At 30.8% G+C, this 6420-nt stretch overlaps 2 long non-coding RNA genes across 2 annotated transcripts; both read left to right on the top strand.

Moving 5' to 3' along the window:
* Positions 1-1790: 1790 nt before the first annotated feature.
* On the top strand, positions 1791-2870 carry LOC107956685 (uncharacterized). Its single transcript, XR_001700199.2, has 2 exons — positions 1791-2085; positions 2535-2870. It is a non-coding gene; the product is annotated as an uncharacterized lncRNA (long non-coding RNA).
* Positions 2871-4390: 1520 nt separating this feature from the next.
* On the top strand, positions 4391-5720 carry LOC121219453 (uncharacterized). Its single transcript, XR_005916217.1, has 2 exons — positions 4391-5039; positions 5321-5720. It is a non-coding gene; the product is annotated as an uncharacterized lncRNA (long non-coding RNA).
* The last annotated feature ends 700 nt before the right edge of the window (positions 5721-6420 follow it).

Here is a 6420-nt window from a genome sequence, read left to right as displayed (position 1 = left end):
TATAAAAGGCCGTTTGATTATTCCAAGGTGTAAAAAAGAAAAAAATAGTATTAACTACTAACCATTAGAGATTGAAGAACAAAGAGGAACGTTTTACATCCATATCACCAGTAAGGTCGTCGTTTTGTCATTTAAAAGAATTTACTAAAAAACATGTAAGAGAAGTCAAGATGCATAAACAGAGAGCAAATAAAAAAAACAGAGGCAATTAATTGAAACCCAAGAAAGGAAACTGAAAAGCTTATAGAGATGAGATAAAGCAAAAGAAAAGCTAAAGAATCGAGGAGCCACTATTAAGGCACAAGAAAGAAGAGAAAGTAAAAGGAAAGACAGAAGTTTAGGTCTTCTTCTCCTGTAATAACCAATGTTTGTCCACATGAAAATAAGGGTCCTTGCCTCTTCATCTCCACCCTTTTTCAACTGATTGTAACGACTCAACCCTAAAACAGATAGATGATATCTATAAAAGCCCCAATTCCTAATTTTCAATAGAACCTAACCCTAGATCTACAAATCTTTAAGAAAATCTATAAAATTGAGGTTGATTCACAGAAGAAACATCGTTAAGGAAATCTATAAAATTGTTAAGGAAATTTACAAATCGATTGGAATCTCTTCTTCACCGGGTTAAGCGATCGGAACTTGGGAGGGGGTGAATAAATAGTCAAGAAGGAAAATTTTGGATCTCTAATGGTTTTTCTTGTTTCGTTATCTCCATTTCTTCTCTTCTTCTTCTTTTTTCTTATTTATCTCTTCTTCTTCTTTTACTGTTTTTTTTGGTTCTTAAATGGGTTTCTATCGTGGCAAGTTAACTAGCCACGTTAGCTAGTTAACTGGCCACATCACCTTTCCTGTTAGACTAGTAACGAAAAATGCTAGTAAGTGACTGATTTATCACTTTTCAATAACGTTCATGATTGATTTGTTATTTTTCAATGTTAAGTGATTGAGTTGAAAGTTAAGTGATTGTTTTGTTATTAAGATCAAAGTTGATTAACTGTTGGTGTACTTTACCTTAAAATTTTTTGAATCTCCACTTTGAGGTTTAAGGCCTTTTAATACAAAAAAACAAATAAAGCATTGGCTAACAAAAAAAACAGTGAAGGGTCTGAAACAAATAAACATTAAAAATATTGATAGTGAAGTTCTTCTATGATTTTGCAACCAAAAATTAAAAATCTTGATGGTGAAGCGCTTAATATGACTGGAAAACCATAGTAACAAACAAGAATTCATTGGGTACCTCTATTTCTTCATTCTTTCTTCCCTCTCTTCTTCCTTCTTTTCTTTCTTTGAGCATCCAGTCATTTCTCTTGTTAACTGTCTTTGCGTCAAAACAAGGGGAAAGGGCCAACACTTAAAATCAAATTTTAAGTTAAGAAACATAAAAACGATATAGTTTTATTTAATTGGTTTTTCTACATTTATATAAATGTCTTTTTTTTCCAACATGGATATTAGGTGGCTTTTTCAATTTCCTTAAGTGAAACTTGTGGTTTTTTTATAATTCTGTGTAATGTTTCCTTTAAATCTCATCGTAATTAACAAAAAAAAAGATAAAAAAAATAAAACCGAATAGTTAAGTGATTAAATTGAAACATTTAATAGCTAGGTCCCAAATAGAAAAATAAATAATAATTCAGTGACTTATAGTATAGTTTACCAATTTTAACTACCATAGTTATGAGAAAGAGAGCAAGCAATACCCAATAGACCAAGTATCAACTTTTTGAATTAAATATCATTTTTCTTGTTCGCCCCTTTAATCAGTCTTATTATTAAATGACCTAATTATTATTGTAACAACCTACTTTTTCACTTAGCCTTTAGCCATTTTTTTCAACCCTAGTTGCTCCTCTCTTATCTCTCATCTTTCTCTTAAAGTTTCTTCCTTTCTCTCGAATTTCACCATTATTGTGCTGCCCCATTTTGCAAAGCCTTTACCTTTATTTTTCCAGCCACTTTGCTGGTTATTTTTACCCGTTAAACCAACCCTTTTTACTTCCCTAAATCCATCCCTAAGTCACTCATATCAGCCCCAAATTGTTCACTATCGCCCCCACTCCCTTGTTCAAATTGGTGTCGGTAAGTCTTATTTTTCTTTCTCTGTTGTTGTGCTTTCTGTGCTGATTTTTTGGTTGCTTTATTTACAAGCAATAAATCATCATTCCAGCCCTTAAAATTTTTCTTTTTGGCTGTCCAAAGATCCCTCCTTGTGCCGCCCCAGATCTGTCTTTTCTGTCATCTCAAGTGGTGTTGCCACCTTAGAACACCATTGTTTTGGGACTGATGTTTCTCTTTAGTTTTCGCCCCTACTATTGTAAATTTTTTGGATTTTTTCCTCTGTTTGGATCTGATTTAGACATTCCTAATTGAGTAATTAACCAAGACATGCATCAGACAACTCTAATCTGGGTAATGGGGCAATGGGTAATGCAAAGTGTAGATTTGTACGATATCCTACATTGTTTCGCTTTGATAATAATTGGTTGATTGCTTTTAGTTACTGATTTTTGGATATTAATTATGTTTAGGTGCTGATTTAAACGTCCTAGATCAGCAGTGATTACGGATCTCGTTCACACTCGCGTTTCATATCAATACAGTGTAAGTCTGTTTGATAATTCAAATAGGATTATGTGGTGTACAACGATGCTTCACATGTTGGGCTTGGGTCTGTTTTGATGCAGGATTGTAAGTTGGTAGTTATTCCTTGAGACAGCTTAGGCCACATGAGTGTAATTATCCGACTCATGATTTGGAGTTAACAGCTACCGTTTTTGCTCTTAAAATTTAGAGAGACTATTTATATGGTGAGAAGTGTATTCTTTACACGAATCACCGAAGTCTCAAATATTTCATTACCCTTATCGAAACCACTTTTTTTAAAACAAAAGTTAGTTGTCGACTTTAAAAACGAAAATTGGAGTCGCCACCGATCTTTTATTGAGGTGTGATCGGCTCACCTTGAAAATGATTTTGGTCTGCAAAATTTGAGAAAATAGGTTCGGGATTCGGTTACGCACGAGGAAGGGTTAGCACCCTCGTAACGCCCAAAATTAGTACCAAATTGATTGTTTAATGTGTTGGTGTCGAAAATTTGAAAAGATTTTAAAATACGATCCTTTTAACTTGAATAAATTGAATTAAATGATAAGACACTCTTATTTCAAAGAAATAAAGTGTCACACCCAGTGAGTTAGGGCGCAACATTTTTAATCTTCAAAATTAAATTTATATTTTGACTTTTAAAACCCATGCATTTTGAGAAGGATATTTGGTTATTTGGGTCAAATGAAAAATCAAAACCCAGTAAGTTAGGGTTCAATTTCCCAAAATTCCTAAATATCGAATATTACCTTTATTTTTAAAAATCCTTAATTCGAGGTAGCAAAATGTTATATCCAGTGAGTTAGAATCCAACAATTTGAGCTCTCAAGAATAAGCTTTATTTGAAATTTGTACGATTTTATTGAAAAAAGATACTCGGCCACCTAAATTCAACGAAGAAAATTGAATCCCAGTAAGTTAGGGTACAATTTTCTCGAGAATCTTTGGATACCATGTATTTTGGATACTTATAAATAAAACTATTTTGATATTTTAATAAAATGTAATCTTTTAAACAATGTAATGTGATTGAATATATATGTACAACGCAAAAAGGATAATTCGAAAATAAAATGTACACCAATGAATAACAAACAATTAACAAACAAATACAAACAAGCATAACAACAATAATTTTAATCATATATTATGTAGATGTCAATATCAACATACAAAAATTAAATGAATTACAATCTACTTTAAAAGACACACTAAATATATAAAAAAATAACAAGGAAAAAAATAAATAATATACATATAATAATGCATATAAAGGCTGAAATAAATAAAATATAATAAAATAGGGTTTTAAAATATAAATTATATGTACATACCAAAATAAAAAAAAATCTTTTACAAATATATAAACACATTTAAAATGAATTCAAAGTTAATATAATGATGTAAAAACAATACCATACGTATAAAAATAAAATAATTTATTATATGTTGATGAGAAAATATAAAATAATATTATATGAGAGTTTTATTTTTATAAAGAACAATTAAAAAAAAACATAGCAAAATGTAAAGAAGAATTTTAATAATAAAATGAGAACATTAAGATATGTAAAAATAATAATTAAAACAATAAAATAAATATGAGATAACTTTAAATAATAATACATAGTAACTTTAAAATAATAATACACAATAATTTTAAAACAACAATACACAATAGATTTAAAAGAACATACATAATGAATTTAAAATAATAAAACACATACATAATGAATTTAAAATAATAAAACACAAATTCTATAACAATGCCTGATAAATTTATAATAATATACTATAAATTAAGATTAATAATATATCTTAAATAACGTTATGTTTTAACATCAAACTATTATTAGAATTAAAATTAAATATATCAAGAATAATGGAATAGCAAATAATTAAATAAAATAGAAAACAAACAAACTCAAACAAATTAAAGGATTAAATTAAAATCAAAATAGAACCGGAAGGAGAAAAACGAAAATAAATCGAAATGGAGGGCAAATATACAAAGTGCGTGTAACATGGGGGGCCAATTCAGAAATATTCCCAACCCTTTAAAACGCAGCGTTGCATTGGATTAGAATGAAATCCGATCAAACTACAGGGCCCAATTTCAAATTAAAGAAAAAAACAGAATTGAAATAATGGTGCCAATGCCCCATCAAACCCAAAACACGCGGGTCTCAGCCGCCTCTGGGTCGGGTCATCAGGTATGGCTCAATACTGTGTCGTTTTGGAGCCATTGAAAACTGGCTTAAAACGACGTTGTTGCCGAGGTTATATTGGGGTCACTTGAAACCCTAAGTCAGAATCCCCTTTGCAATTTCGAAATTGTGCCACAACCCTCTTCCTCTCTTCTATCGTTCAGACCCCTATCCATTTCGATTACGACGAAAGGAAGAGTTACTCTGATGGCGCTCACGATGGTAAGTCCTTCTTTACTTTTTTTTCTTTTCGTTTTATGCGTAAAAAAAACAATGAATCAAAGAAATAAAAGAAAGGAAAAAAATTGATAGCCGAAGAATCACCTTGAAAATAAAACAAAAATCTTCAATATTTTCTTTCTATTCTCTATTTTTTCATCCCCCTCTTACAGATTTGAAACGACCTTTTTATAGCCGAAAATAAAATAAAATAAAAATTACAAAAATATATTTCGCTCTTTTTTTTTGTTATCTGCTGTTGTTTTTGTTTGTGTTCGCTGCAGGTACGAGAGTACGGAGGAGGAGCACACGCGCGCGGAGGCGTAGCATACACGGGGAGGCCTTGGGCTTGACTACGGTGCTATTGGATACTGTTGCTGCTAGGGTTTTTGTTTCTATTTTTTGGAGTTGGGCCACATCGTAATTGGGCTAGGGTTAGGTGATTTGGACCGAGTTAGGTTTTAATTTTATTGGGCTACAATTTTGGGTTAATGTAATTGGGTCAGGGTCTCGGGGATTGTTTAATTTTTTTATATTGGTTTTATTTATTTACACGGGCCCGGGAAAATTGGGCTATTACAACCCTAAAAGAGTTCAACTTGAGGCAGCACAAGTGGATTGAACTTGTAACAGCACAAGTGGGATCACAAATTTGAGGCCGAAAGAAAATTTATTTTAATATTATTTTATAGCCTATAGTATGATAGAAGTATTGCATGAAAATTTCGATAAGAAATTTTACCGATTACATGTTTAATTTGATGAAAAGGACCAAATTGCATAAAATGTAAAAGTTGAATTCTAATAGCTAAAGGTACCAAATAGCTATGGAATTCAAATTTGGACGTCCTTATATGAAAAGTAGACCATTTAGAGGAGTTAGTAGATAAGGATGATTATTCATCATTGGAATTTAGTAAATTAGTATGGTTAATTTTGGAAAGTTAATAAAATAAAGATGATAAATGAATTAAATAGTCTATTTTCATCATCTTTTCATCAAAAATACATGGAAACCCTAGTTATGAAGCTGGAAGATAGACAAACTTATTTTTCTTAATTAGGTGAGTAATGATTTTTATGTTTCCGATATCGTAATAGCTTAATCTAACTATCTCGGGGATTAATTTGTAAAACTATTGAAGTATTAGGGTTTTCCTTGGATGAATATAGTTGAATTAAGAAGCTTTATGGTATAAAATGAAAGGTTGTTGATAGATAAACAACTTTTGTAAAGTGAATTTTAATGAAATTATGATTTAGGGACTAAATTGAAAACATGGAAAATTCATGGAAAAATTCTAAATTTTATGAAATACATGGGCTGCTATTGTTGTACATGAAAATCGGCTAGGCTTGGAATAAGGATTAAATTGTATGAATT

Source organism: Gossypium hirsutum, chromosome D07 (assembly GCF_007990345.1).
Source record: "Gossypium hirsutum isolate 1008001.06 chromosome D07, Gossypium_hirsutum_v2.1, whole genome shotgun sequence".
Lineage (NCBI taxonomy): Eukaryota > Viridiplantae > Streptophyta > Magnoliopsida > Malvales > Malvaceae > Gossypium > Gossypium hirsutum.
Note: the sequence above shows the minus strand (reverse complement) of the source record. Positions and strands in the feature narration are given on the sequence as shown.